The sequence below is a fragment of the Dasypus novemcinctus genome, chromosome 10, assembly GCF_030445035.2.
Source record: "Dasypus novemcinctus isolate mDasNov1 chromosome 10, mDasNov1.1.hap2, whole genome shotgun sequence".
Lineage (NCBI taxonomy): Eukaryota > Metazoa > Chordata > Mammalia > Cingulata > Dasypodidae > Dasypus > Dasypus novemcinctus.
Genome location: NC_080682.1, coordinates 47,388,402 through 47,402,473, shown reverse-complemented (window position 1 = coordinate 47,402,473; position 14,072 = coordinate 47,388,402). Strand labels below are relative to the sequence as shown.

Below are 14,072 nucleotides of genomic sequence, written 5' to 3'. Positions count from 1 at the left end.
AGACTTTCTTGGTTCCTTGGTATGGTAGTTGTCCATCATCACCTCCTTGTTAGTTGTCCTGAGTGAGACCAATGAACTGGAGAGTAGGTGTTGCAACTCTGTTGAGATTAGAGACCCAGCTGGAACATGGACAGACCAAAGACTTAAGTTTTTTGGATGTGCACCTACCAACTCTAGTACTGATTATAGGTTCAAACAGAAGAGCCATGTGTAGGGAAACCACAACCGAGTCCAACTCAGTCACCCTGGGGAGCATAAATTCTGAAATAGGACCCACTGGCAAAGCACCAAATTCCTGAGCTCTCTGCCCTAACTATAGAGGATGTCTCCAGAGGCCTCAGGAGCCCCACTATTTGGGGTAGTATCTGCTTTGGCAGTCAATGAGATCCTGCTGAGACATACATAAACGTAACCTCTGGAATGACCTCCCGACCCTAAAATAGTTCAAATTTTATGCCTAGAGGGATTTCATCCCAGAATACTGAGAGTGTTTGCCAATGAAATTGTTGAACTGCTATTGAATAGTATTAGAGAAACCATGGAAAATGGGAGAAGTGCCACAACTCCAGAGGCAGGCAAATATAGGTCCAATTTCAAACAGTTTGTGTACTGAGCTCCACATCATTCCAAAGGCAACTTCTAAAACAGATCTTGTTTGCACTATTCCTTTTTTAATTTAAGATCCCTTGTTCTAACATTTGGCAAATTTGAGGTTGCCTGCCTTCCCTGGGCCAGACTGGTCTTTGTTTTCTTTAATCACAGTTTTAGGAACTTAAGAGACCGTAGACTTTTCACTCCTTTTCAGATGAACCTGCCCGAACAATTTTACCTGAACTGCCTGCAGCCCCAACCCTAAAGATGGGAAAAGCATTTATTCAGGTGGTGCTGGACCCTGAAGCTGCTGCTACACTGGGTGGAATGTGGAGAAGGGAAGCGTGATATAACAGACCCACACACCTAATCAAGGCCAGTTAGTTCTGCTTCTTAAGTACTTCTCAAATAACTTGCTTCTTTCCATCCCCCGTGATGCCTTCCAAATTCCAGGCCCTTAAGTTTCTCAGAGGGGACTATTAGAATAGCCTGACTAGCCTTTATCATCCAGTTTGACTTGAAGTCTCAATGCTGCTTCCAAATGTTATTTTATATCAGATCATATCACACACCTGTTAAATGCTTCAGTGACTTTCCTTTTCTTTCAAGTCCAGAATATTTAATATGATTTAGAGGGAACAACCTACTTGCTCTGGCTCCTGCCACCTCTCCAGCTCAATCTCAGGTCTTTCCCTCTAACTTCCTGTGTTAAGTTTGGTTCTTTCAGTCTCCTGAGCCTTGTGTTTTGTCAGGCTATTGCTCCTTTTCCATGGAAGGCTCCCTTGTCCGCCTGCTTTACTAATTCTACTTATCCTTCAGTTCTCAACTAAAGTATCACTTACTTGGAGTAGGTGGTGAATGAGGAGGCTTCCTGATGCTTCCAGAGTAGATTAGGTCTCTCTGTTGAGCAGTTGCATATCTTTCCTGCACTCAGCATTTCATTTTTAGTTAACAGGCTCTCTGACTCCACAGATTGTAAGCCTCCCGAGGGCTGGTACCAGGTTCTTTTCAAACATGGCATATAGGCCTCATATATAGCAGGTATACAACACATGTTTTTTGAATAAATAAATGAATGAATTAAAAAACTGAAAATTTCTGGGTCTTTGGAAGTTAAGGACCACACTTACTGTACACGGGCCAACAAAACTTTTGGATCAGTTGTTGCCATTTATACCAAGGTAAATTGTGAGAACTTCTTAATCTTCGGGTCTTCCAAAAGTAGGATGAGCAGCAGGTGAGTTTCCTTCCTGAGCAGCATTTGTTTCCTTTTTCTTTCATGGATTTGACTCTGGTTTGTGATGGAGTACCAGTAGGGGGAGCTCTCTGTTAAGGGAGACTGATGACAACCTCTGGTCAGCAGGCTTAGTTATATTTAATTGGGATTATGTTAAAAATTTATCCCCCTATTCCCCACCTTGCCCCAAGAATTTAAGTAAACAATATTAGGGAATTAATAAGTGTAGGATGGAAAGTATGATCCTCTCCATCCATCCCTACCCAGGGCTTTTCTGGGTTAATTCATTTTGAAATCAGCTATCATTATTCTCCTAAAGATTTCTGTATTACCAGCACATTTAGTCTTTAGGATTTCATGGTAATGGGCTGCTTCTAGCATAACTACAAAATTGATTGATTTGCACGACAATCACTTTTTCTGCATTTTTCTTTTCTCAAAGAGGAGGGAGTAGTTGTAGATAGTTTCTAAGTTTTTTCCCAACTAGAAATTAAGCTGGTTTTTCGGAAAGAAATGCCTTATATATAGGTGAAAAATGTAAAAAGTCTCTCAGAGATTTAGAGATTAATTTCTTCTCCCAAAATCTGACACTTTTGGGATGTCAGCCTATTTTGAAAAAATTTAAGTAATGGAAACTCTTACATTGTCATAGTGTGCTAAACTTGGAAAAACAGTTGTTGATGGTACATGCATTTTTAAAATTTTTATTTAGCATTTATAAATTGTGGCTTTAGATTCATTATTATTAATTGGCATCAGCCCTCTTTTCTGAAGTTCTTTTTCTTTGGTTAAATTATTTTAACTTGGGACAAACTAAAATTTATTGCAAAGGAAATAATTTTTTTTATGGTATGGGGTTGAATTTAAGGTTAAATAATATGGAACAGGGGAAACTGGCAAGGAGGGCACTTTCCTTCCACAAAGACTCTAACATTAATAAAGAGAGAATTAAAAAATACTTGGAGATCTCAAAGCACTCAAAAAACTTTATCTAATTAAGCTTTCTACCCCCTGCACAGTTAGTATTATGTTAGCCATACAGGTGAGATTCTAAGAATTTCTAATTAAGTTATGTTCTTGGTATTACAGAGCTCAAATTATATAGCTTGCCAAAGGAAATGTGGGCTCTGTCATTCTAGTATGATTTCCAATGGAGTTACCATCTAATTTCTCCAAATCAGGCATTGTGTAACATCATTGTTTCTTTATGTAATTCTTTTTACTATTATACTATGATTTTTAAAAATCATTTTTAACGATTCCAGTTGAAAACTTGTTAAAGGCATTTACATCTAGGAAATTGTTTCTTTCTAAATTGTGTGGGTTCGTTTCTCAGTTGCTTGAATTCAGATCCTTTTTCTAAGAAGGTTTCTTTAGGGTAGTGGGTGCAGCAGAGGTAAACAAGGTGGCAGTTTGTGGTGTCCTGTTGAATAGCCTGGATTCTTGGGGGCTCTGACTGAATTCTAGGGCAAGTTGTTACACTTTATTTCCTAGCAATATATAATGACGATACAGATGACAATGTTAGTTTTCTTAGTTTACTAAAGCAACCTGAATTTTAATGTAATCTTTTCATTTGGTCTTTGTCTTTTTGAGCATTATCTTTTTTTAAAAAAAAGATTTATTTATTTCTCTCCCCTCCCCATTGTCTGCCCTCTTGTGTCCATTCACTGTGTGTGTGTGTTTTAAAGATTGATTGATTGATTGATTGATTTCTCTCCCCTTCCCCCCCACCCTGGTTGTCGGTTCTCTGTGTCTATTTGCTGCATCTTCTTTGTCCGCTTCTGTTGTTAGGGGCACAGGAATCTGTGTTGCTTTTTGTTGCTTTTGTTGTCATCTTGTGTCAGCTCTCCATGTGTGCGGCGCCATTCCTGGGCAGGCTGCACTTTCTTTTGCGCTGGGTGGCTCTCCTTATGGGGCACACTCTTTGAGTGTGGCCCTCCCCTACACGGGGGACAGACACCCCTGCGTGGCATGGCACTCCTTGCGCACATCAGCACTGCTCATGGGCCAGCTCCACCTGGGTCAAGGAGGCCCGGGGTTTGAACCGCAGACCTCCCATGTGGTAGATGGACGCCCTAACCACTGGGACAAGTCCGCCGCCTGTTTGTTTTTTTTTTAAGATTTATTTCTTTATTTATCCTCACCCCCCTTGTCTGCTCTCTCTGTCCATTCGCTGTGTGTTCTTCTGTGTCCCCTTCTATTCTTGTTGGTGGCCTGGGAATCTGTGTCTCTTGTTGTTGTGTCATCTTGTTGCATCACCTCCTGTGTGTGCAGTGCTACTCCTGGGCAGGCTGCACTTTGTTTTGTGCTGGGCAGCTCTCCTTACAGGGCGCACTCCTTGCGCGTGGGGCTCCCCTACACGGGGGACACCTCTGTGTGGCAGGGCACTCCTTGCTTGCCTGAGCCCTGCACGTGGGCCAGCTCACCATACAGGTCAGGAGGCCCTGGGTTTGAACTCTGGACCTCCCAGGATGTGGTAGGCAGACGCTCTATCCATTGAGCCAAGTCCGTTTCCCTCTCTGTGTATTCTGTGTCCACTTGCATTCTTGGGGGCACCAGGAATCTGTGTCTTTTTTTGTTGCATCATCTTGCTGCATCAGCTCTCTATGGGTGCGGCACCATGCCTGGGCAGGCTGTGCTTTTTTCGCGTGGAGCGGCTATCCTTGTGTGTAGGACACACCTGTGTGGCATGACACTCCTTGCACTCAACAGTACTGTGCATGGACCAGCTGACCATATGGGCCAGGAGGCCCTGGGTTTGAATCCTGGACCTCCTATATGGTAGGTGGACGCTCTATCAGTTGAGCCACATCCGCTTCCCTTGAGCATTATCTTTTGTAGTAGTGTTTTCTCTCCCAAAATTGCTCAAACACAGAGGTTATATGATACAAAAATAATTTGTATATATCAGTTTTCATATTAAACTAGGGAATAGTTAAATCTAGTTTGGCTCCTGGGTATATAATACAGTTTCTTCCATAAACTGTTGCTTACTGATGCTACAGAAGTGGAAGAGAAATTTATTTATATTAATTTTTTAGAAATTAATTGTGGGAGCTTTTCTAATTAAAAATAATAGAAGATTGTTGCCAAAAATATGGGAAATATAAAAGAACACTAAGATGAAAATAAGTCATTTATAATCCCAACCACAGATGGATACATTTTTAAAAAATTTATTGAAGTATATCACTTATACATAAACATACATAAATAATAAGTGTATAGTAATAGTTGTGAACTTATAAAGCAAACATATATAACATACAGGACTCTCATAACTTACCCTACCCCCAATACCTTGCATTGTTGTTAAACCTTTTTAAATAATGATTAAAGAGCATTGTCAAACTATTACTACTAACCAAAGTATTTTCCCCAACCCACTCTATTATTATGTTTATATCATTTATTTATAAACATACATAAACAATAAGTGTGTAGTAAAAGTTGTGAACTTAGAAAGCAAATATGCATCATACAGTGGTCCTATACGTCAACCCTCTGCCAGCACCTTGCACTGCTGTGAGATGTTTGTTACAAATTATGAAAGAATATTGTCAAAATCTTACTACTAATTATTGTCCTTATCTTACATTTGCTGTGTTTTTCTCCCAACCAACCCTATTATTATTTTTTAAATATATTTTTTTGTGACAGAAGTTATAAACATATAAAACAATCATGTACATGTGCAGAATTCCCAAACAACACTCCTCCATCAACACACCACACTTTGGTGGAACATTTGTTACAGATGAGATAATATCTGATTATTGGCACATCCATAGTGTACATTTGGCTCACATTTTCCATGCTGCCCCATTATCAACATAGTACTTCTTCGGCATAGATGGAAGAATATTATATTACTTCTAACCACAATTCATAGGTCATTCCAGTTGTTTTTTCCCCCATGCTTCTTCATATTCCCACCACCCTGCAGTAGTGATGTACATTTGCTCTAGCTCACAAAGAACACTCTTGCATCTGTACCATCAACCACAATTTTCATCCACCTCTTGGTTTACTGTGCTGTTCAGTTCCTAGATTATTTCTAGCATTCTGTCAGTTGGTATTTACATACCTAGACTACCACTTTCAGCCACATCCCCATTTATAAAATAGCTGTTACTCACTGTGTTACCATCCACTCGATACATTTCCACACTTTTACAATAAAACTGATTAAAACTTCTACATACATTAAACATCAGTCTTCCTCTTATCTCCTTTAAGAATCCACAACCTACCACCAGGTCTTGAAGATATTTTCCTACAATTTCTTCCAGAAGCTTTAGGGATCTTGCTTTTATTTTTAGGTTTTTTATTCATTTTGAGTTAATTTTTGGATAAGGAGTGAGATAGGGGTTCTCTTTCCTTCGGCTATGAATATCCCATTTTTCCAGCATCAATTGTTCAATGAACTGTTCTGCCTGAACTGTGTGAGTTTGACCGACTAGTCAAAAATCACTTGACCATACATGTGAGGGTCTATTTCTCAACCATCAGTATGGTTCCATTAGTCTTTGTGTCTGTCTTTATGCCAGTACCATGCTGTTTTTATCACTATAGTTAGGTAATATGATAAAGTCTAGAGATGAGGGTTTGCTTTTCCTTATTATGATGTTTCTGGCTGTTCAGGACACCTTATCCTTCCAAATAAATTTGATAATCATGTTTTCAATTTCTTTTTTTAATGCTGGTGGAATTTTTATAAGGATTGCATTGAATCTGTATATCAATTGAGTAGAATTGACATATTAATGATATTTACTCTTCCAATCCATGAGCATGGAATGTTCTTTCAGTTATTTAGGACTTTTAAAATTTCTTTTAGCACTGAGTTGCAATTTTCTGAATACAAGTGCTTTACATTGTTGGTAAAGTTTATTCCTGACTATTTGAGTTTTATCTCTCATGTTTTATTTTCACCACTTTTTTTGCCACTTTCAGTTACTTTAAAAAAAAATTTATTTTTTAAAATTTACTTTTGTTGATATAATCTTCATTTCTAGACTCTCTTCCAGGCCTCTCTCTCCTGTCTTTTCTTTTCAGGCTATAGCACACCCTTTAGTATTTCCTGAAAATCTGATCTCTTGGTTAGAAATTCTCTCAGTTTTGTTTATCTGTGAATATTCTAATATCACCATCATTTTTTAAAGACAGTCTCTCTGGATATAAGATTCTTGGCTGGAAGATTTCTCTGGTACTATCTTAAATATACCATACCACTGTCTTCTCGCCTCCATGGTTTCTGGTGAGAAATCAGCACTTAATCTTATTGGGCATCCCTTATATGTTATGCATTGCTGTTCTCAGAATTCTCTCTTTGTCTTTGGCATTTGACATTCAGATTAGTTTGTATCTCAGAATTGGTCTATTGGGATTTTTTCAAATGGGAGTCCATTGTGCTTCTTGGACATGGATATCTATGTCCTTCAATAGGGTTGGGAAGTTTTCTATCATTATTTCTTCAAATATTTCTTCAAATATTCCTTCTGCCCTTTTTCCCTTCTCTTCTCCTTCTGGGACACCCATGACATGTATGTTTGCATGCCTTTTGCTGTCATTTAATTCCCTGAAACCTTGTTCAAGTTTTTTCCATTCTTTCTTCATTTGTTATTTTGTATGTTCACTTTCAGAGGCCATTTCTTCAAGCTCACCAATCCTTCTGCCTCCTCAAATCTGTTATTATATGATTCTAATGTTTTTTTAAAATTTCATTTATTATACCTTTCATTACCATAAGATCTACTATTTTTCTATGTATGCTTTCAAATTCTTCTTTGTGCTCATCCAGTGTCTTCTTAGTATCCTTAATCTCTTTAGCCATCTCATTGAATTTATTAAGGAGATTTGTTTGAACATCTATGATTAGTTGTCTCAACTCCTTGATGTCATCTGGAGGGTTATCATGTTCCTTTAACTGGGCCATATCTTTCTGTTTCTTGGTGTGGACTGTAATTTTTTGTTGGTGTCTTGGCATCTGGCTTACTTGAGTATTTATTCTGGATGCAGGTTTCCTCTTTAGTTTAGGCCTTCCTGCCCTTTCTCCCTTGCTGGTTGTGCAGTAGGAGCCAAGGGTGTAGTTGGTGCTGTAAGGTGTGGAGGCTCAAGCTGCCCTCATTGTGCCAGGGACCAGTGAAGCTTCTTCCAACTTTCTCCTTTGCCAGGGGTAGGGACAGAGTCACAGCTGTATGGAGTAATCCAAGTCATGCAGGCCTAGACTGTATTTGCCCAGACTGATGAAGTTTCCTGCCCCTCTCTCCCCCGTCTGGAGCAGGGATGGAGCTGTTGGTGTGGGCAGCAATCTATGCAGTGTGGGTCTAAGTGGACCACAGTTGCCCTGGTAGACTTCCGATTATTCAGTCTGTGCCAGCTAAAGTTACTTGCAGTTAGCTGAATAGGCTGGTGCAGGTTCTACCAGCCCCCTCCCTGCCAGAGGTGGGGCTGAAACCTAGGCTAGGGCTGCAGCCCAATCTGGGTAAAAAAAACATGGTTCCTACCATTACTGTGATTTTCAGTCAGCCTGGCTTCCCCTAGTGCTGGGGGCAGAGTCAAAATGGTGGCTCCTGGCCTTTTTCCAACTTGGACAGATTCACACCCTAGCTGTTTTTAGGGTTATACCTTAGCCAGCTGAGTCTACTCTTCAGTAGCAGAAGTCGGTGGCCAACTGTCTCCTCCTCCCCTGTTTTTGGGAAATGGCGCTTCCAGCCACAGAATAGCTCCTGAGATGCCTTGCACTGCCAAAATAGGATAATCACCGGCCTCTGCGGCTTAGCCAGTAATTTCCCGGAGAGGCTGGCACAGGTCTCCCCAGCTTCCTCCGTGTCGTAGGCATGGTTGGGGCCTAGGCTAGAGCTGCAATCTGATCTGGATGGAAAGAAGCTGTTCCCCACCAGCACTATGGTTTTCAGTCCATCCCACTTCCCCTCCTGCCAGGCTCAAAGTTGAGATGGCAACTCCCGGCCTCTTTCTGACTCGGACAGACTCAAACTTATGCTGTTCTCGGGATTATACTTTAGCCTGCTGAATTTACTTGTCAGTAGCTGAAGTTGGTGCCCAACTGTCTCTTCCTCTCCCGTTTTTGGGAAGTGGAGCTTTCAATTCCAGCTGTGGAACAACTTCCAAGGTGGCTTGTACCTCCAGTGGAGGATGGGCACCGACCTATGTGGCGTGGAGCGCCCTACATACGAATCTTCTCTGCAGATGGGCAGTCTCCTCCTTCCATTCCTTCAAGGATGTTGCAGGATGCTCTTCTGGTCTCCTGGAGCCCCCAAACAGGTGCTTCAGCTAGCTCCAGAGAGCTCTGGGTGTTTGCTAACTGCCCTATAGCAGGAGTTGACTGCTACTCTGCTGCCTTTTTGCTGGTTGTCTCAGATGGCTACATTTTAATATAATGGTTTCAAGGATTTTCTAGACCAGCCAATACACTTTTGAGTGTCTCAAAACTGAGACAACTGAATGAGCCAATAATACAGATTTTGATTTTTTATGTGCTAAGTGGGCCTCTTACTTATTTTGCAGCCAAACTATGCATAGTGGTGGTAGTAAATACAAGCAAATATTTCATTCTTGAAATTGAATGTACGATATCCCCCCAAAAATTTCTAAATTGAGCTGTCATTAAGACTTTAATTCATCTTTGTATGTTTGTATATTTATTGGCCATCTTGCCTGCAAAGTGATGTGATAGGTGTGATGGAATTTATATTGACCCTTTCCCTTTAATTTTAGGTTTCTAGGACTTTCAATGGTGAAGATTAATGGAACCATTACCTAAAATATGTTTAGATAAATAGCAAATTTTTGTTTTTCCTGCAAAGATTTGAATCTCTCATTGTTGTAGAGGTTCTATTGCTGCCACTTTTATCTATTTTTTAGAAAAAAACTATATTAACTGTTTGTGATAGGCTTTTGGAAACATCCCCAATGTGGAAGAGAACATGTCAAGAAGTCATGCTTACTACTACTTATCTAATATTCGTAACCACTGAAGTACCAAGTTTTGGTAGCCCTATGTTGCAAATATGTTAAAAGGAACAGGAACTTTCCTGGTACAGCAATTAACACCTGCAGATTGCTTAAAATTAGCATATTGAGTTAACTCCAGAAACAGCTTGTGAGCTGTGAAATAGGGATTCAAATAGTGAGATTTCATGGAAAACCTTGGTATATTGGTATAAATAACCAGATATCAAGATACCAATTGATGCATATAAAGTAAAATGAGACTATTAATAGCTTAGCGAAAATATCCTATGTAGAATTTGATGTTAAAGAGAATTTAATTTGATGTGAATACAGTAAAGCCTCTCTGCCTATGTGTAGAGTATTAAGAACTATTTATATACATATACTCAAACAAGGCATGAAATTGAATTTATTATGACTTGAAATACAACTAGAAGGAAAGATAATTGAGGTATAGATGGAGGCAGTAATCAAAAAAGCACATGTATGTCAAGGCTACCTTTTCCCAGGTTTTTCAATGTTTTCATTTGACAAATAGAAAAGATGTTCCATTTTTATAGGAAGAAGAAATAGTTTAGAGTCAGAATTTAGATGGAGAAGCCAGTGAACAATAAGAAAGAATCTGATTTTTCATGAGTGGACTTGTGCCTTTAGTGATGGGCCATTAGGTCAATGAGCTTTCAAAAAGCATTTCTGGCCCTATAGTGGGCAGGCATTGAAAGCCCTAATTCTTCCTTTGTGTTAAGTTTTTGAGCCAAGTTTCTTCTCGTGTAATAAGATACAGATCTGATCACTTTTTTGAGTTTTCTTTCACATGTATAAAGAATATATTCTAAACATGCCCATAAACTGAAGACCATCAAGAAAATATTTCATGTTTAGCATACTATTGGTATAATTATATAATTATGATTATAAGTATGATTATGTCTTGTGGGGTTTCATTTTGTGTCTAGTCATTTTCTGGGTAGTTTTTTGCCATTCAGAAAGGAGATGTTATATGATGTGTAAGGAAAACAGCTCTCAGTGAATGAATTTGTATTTTGCCATTATCCCTACTAAAAGTGGTATTTTTTTTTATTGGACTATACTTAAATGTGTAAATGTGAGTCTTAGAAAAAAATCTGAACTGACCTTTTAAAACTTTTAAAAGCTTTTATGTGACCACTTATTAATATTCAGAGGGTAGTGAGATCCCTGGTCAGCATACTAGATCTATCTTGTATGATCTTGTGGACTTTCCTAGTAACTCTCCAAATTAATTGCTGTTTTCAGATCCTATCCTTTCTCCCCTTCCTTTGGGTAGGAGAACTAAATAGGCAGTGGCTACCATTTCTGGACTCCACATAGCTAATTGGCAGTTAGCAAGTCTCATTTCCTCATTACAAATGCATGCACGCATGTATACAAACACAAAAACACACCCCTGGGTTAGGGCATTTTTATTACCTGTCTTCTTCCTTGTTTTGTTTCTAGTGATCTCAGAGCTTTGGGGAATGGAATAATAGAATAATAGCTTCTCTTTACTAAATGCTTGAGGACCTCTTTCTATATTAGCTAAGCATTATGGTCCCCAAATAAAAAAAGGTTCTCAGGTACTGATAAGAATGCATATTGTTTATTCTTACATCCTCAGCTGTTAATATGTCTGATGTACTTATGTTTGTACTAGCATGGAAGGCTGTCCAGGAGTTAATATTAAAGGGAGATGCAAGCTGCATGACATACATACCAGGATGCACATGCTTTTTACATCTTAATTTAATTTTACTTCATTTAATTCATTCCGCAAAAAGATTTAAAAATGCATTTCTTCTATAGCATACATTATAGTTTCTCACAGTTCTTTGCCTTTTTACACTTTATTCCTTACACTAGAATTTGTTCTTCCTGCCTAGTGAACTCCTATTTATTCTTTTAGAACTTAACTCAAACATTATCTGTGAAGCTCTACCTAATTCTCCAAACATGGTTGGTCCTTCTCCTAAGAGTCAGTGTTCCCTGGCTCTACCTGTTACACCATGCATGGCCCTGATTTGTAATAATTAACTGATCTATCTGTTTTCCTGGGATAAGTGGTAAGCTTTTTCCACCCGGTCCAGGTCCTGACCTCAATTGAACAGAAGAATGACTCTGTATTACCTCATGTTGCTCCAGGCCACAAGTCTACATGCATAGAGCATTTTGACTGTTCTTTTATCTCCTGGGTTTGATAAAGTAATATCATATGTATTTTGTGATTCCAGTTACTTAATTCTTATCCACATGATTATTGAGGTCTTTAAAAAAAAGAACCAGCTTCATCGATGGGCTATTTATATGCTATAAAGTTCATGTGAGCAATTCAGTGATTTTTAGTAAACATGTCGAGTTTTGCAACCATCACTGCAATCCAATTTTCAGACATTTCCATCACTGCAAGAAGGCCCCAACTGAGGTATTTTTAAACATAGATGGAACTGTCCAAAAACTAAATGACCACAAAATGTGTATTGTTTTTGACTGTAAAACTATCTAGGGCACAACATGCTTAAAGGTAGGCCTAGGTCCCTACTGGTGCTGCATCCTAAAAGGATAGTGCATACTGACAAGAGGGACACTGATTTCCCTTTGGAGGCTTCCTCTATGCCATGGTGTATGTTAGGATATGACCTCATTTAAGACTCAGAATATAATGACCTGTAATGCAGATACTCTCTTCATTTAATAGAGAAGAACTCTGAGGAGGAGGATAAGAAACAGCTAGTAGGTGGAAGGGTGGAATTAGAACTTTGACCTGACTACATACCACCCTTGCCTTAATCCTTCAGTAGCCATCGATTGAGCAATGACCATTTGTTCCTATGAAAAGACAAATCTTAGAAAGCATGGTGGGAAATTTGGAGGGTTAGTATTTAATTTGAGAGAAAGAGAAAAGTGACCATTGAAAGAATAAACTCTAAAATCAACTTTTTCTTTGACTCGGTTCCATAAAGTCTGGTTTGAAGCCCCGTGAGCACATTTTGAATTGGGTCATACAAACCTAGGGAAGATAATAGAAAAGGTCTGGGGCTGTGTTTTAGAAACTATGAAAAATTGAGGGGATTTGGGCTTTAAACAATATTTCTGATTCTTAGAGATAGTTTGTTTTTTTTTAAGTCTTAAAATGTTAACATTGGATGGATTTTGTCAATACAAATGGTCAATTGTATTAGAATGTTGGTTTGGCTGCTGTAACAGAGACATCCACTATTGGCTTAAACAAAATAGAAATGTATTTCTCTCTCAGCTGGAAAACCAGGTAGGTAATTAAGGTTTGGTGTAGCAACTTCTCTTCTCATTGCTCTGCCCCTTTAGCACATGGCTTTTTTCTTGGGGTCTAAGATGGCCATTTTAGGACCTTCTATTTTATCCACATTCCAGCCAGCAGGAAAAGGAAGGGGGGAGGCATATATTTTCCCACCTTTAAGAGCATGACCAAGAAGTTGCATGTGTTACTTCTGTCCGTATCTTATAGGGTAGAATGTTGTCATAAGGCTATCTGCAGCTGCAAGAAGCTGTAGGCAATGTTGTTTTTATGGGGGCGGGGGGCGGTTGTGAGAAAGAGGCCACCCTCCCAACTGAAAGTTCAAGGGCTCTGTATTAAGGAAAGAATGAACGTTGGAGTTTGATTAGTATTCTCTGCCCAATCACTCTATGAGAATGAGTTGTATGTACTTGTACGTAAGAGAAAGGAAGAAATAGAATGCTTTGGGCCAAACTCTCTCTTATATCTTCTCCAGAAGATTCCACCAAATCCAGATGCATAAATAATTCCCCCAGGATTTGAAGATAACTTTGTCTGTTTCAAAGCTGTTAATGTGCCAGTGTATCTTTTATGGTGCAGTATTTTATGGGGAAAGTGTGCAGCTCTGGGGCTGACATCTGGATTGGGGACCACATATAGCAGATTGTACCTGTGTAGAGTCTGGATGGCATTTTCTTTCCCAAAATATTTGTAGGAAAAAAATGTCCTTCCCTTCTCAGAATACTGTGTGTTTTAATTAACTCATGGTATTATTCTAGTTAGAAAGCTTGAAATTCCTATGCTTGTCATGCTTTCAAACTTTCTGTTACAAAACAGCATTTATTTCTTAGAGAACTGATGGTATCTAGGAGTCAGAAATTCATGTTCCAACCTCAATACTTAACTTTTTCTTTTTTCTTTGTTAACAATATCTTAAAACAGAATTTAGAAGTAGCCCCTCTCTATTAAATATATTTAGTCAACATCATGAAGTCCTTT

General features: G+C 38.9%; 1 protein-coding gene across 8 annotated transcripts in view; it reads left to right on the top strand.

Moving 5' to 3' along the window:
• Nucleotides 1-14,072, top strand: part of HSD17B12 (hydroxysteroid 17-beta dehydrogenase 12) — a 266,735-nt gene that overhangs the window by 226,600 nt on the left and 26,063 nt on the right. The window lies entirely within an intron of this gene.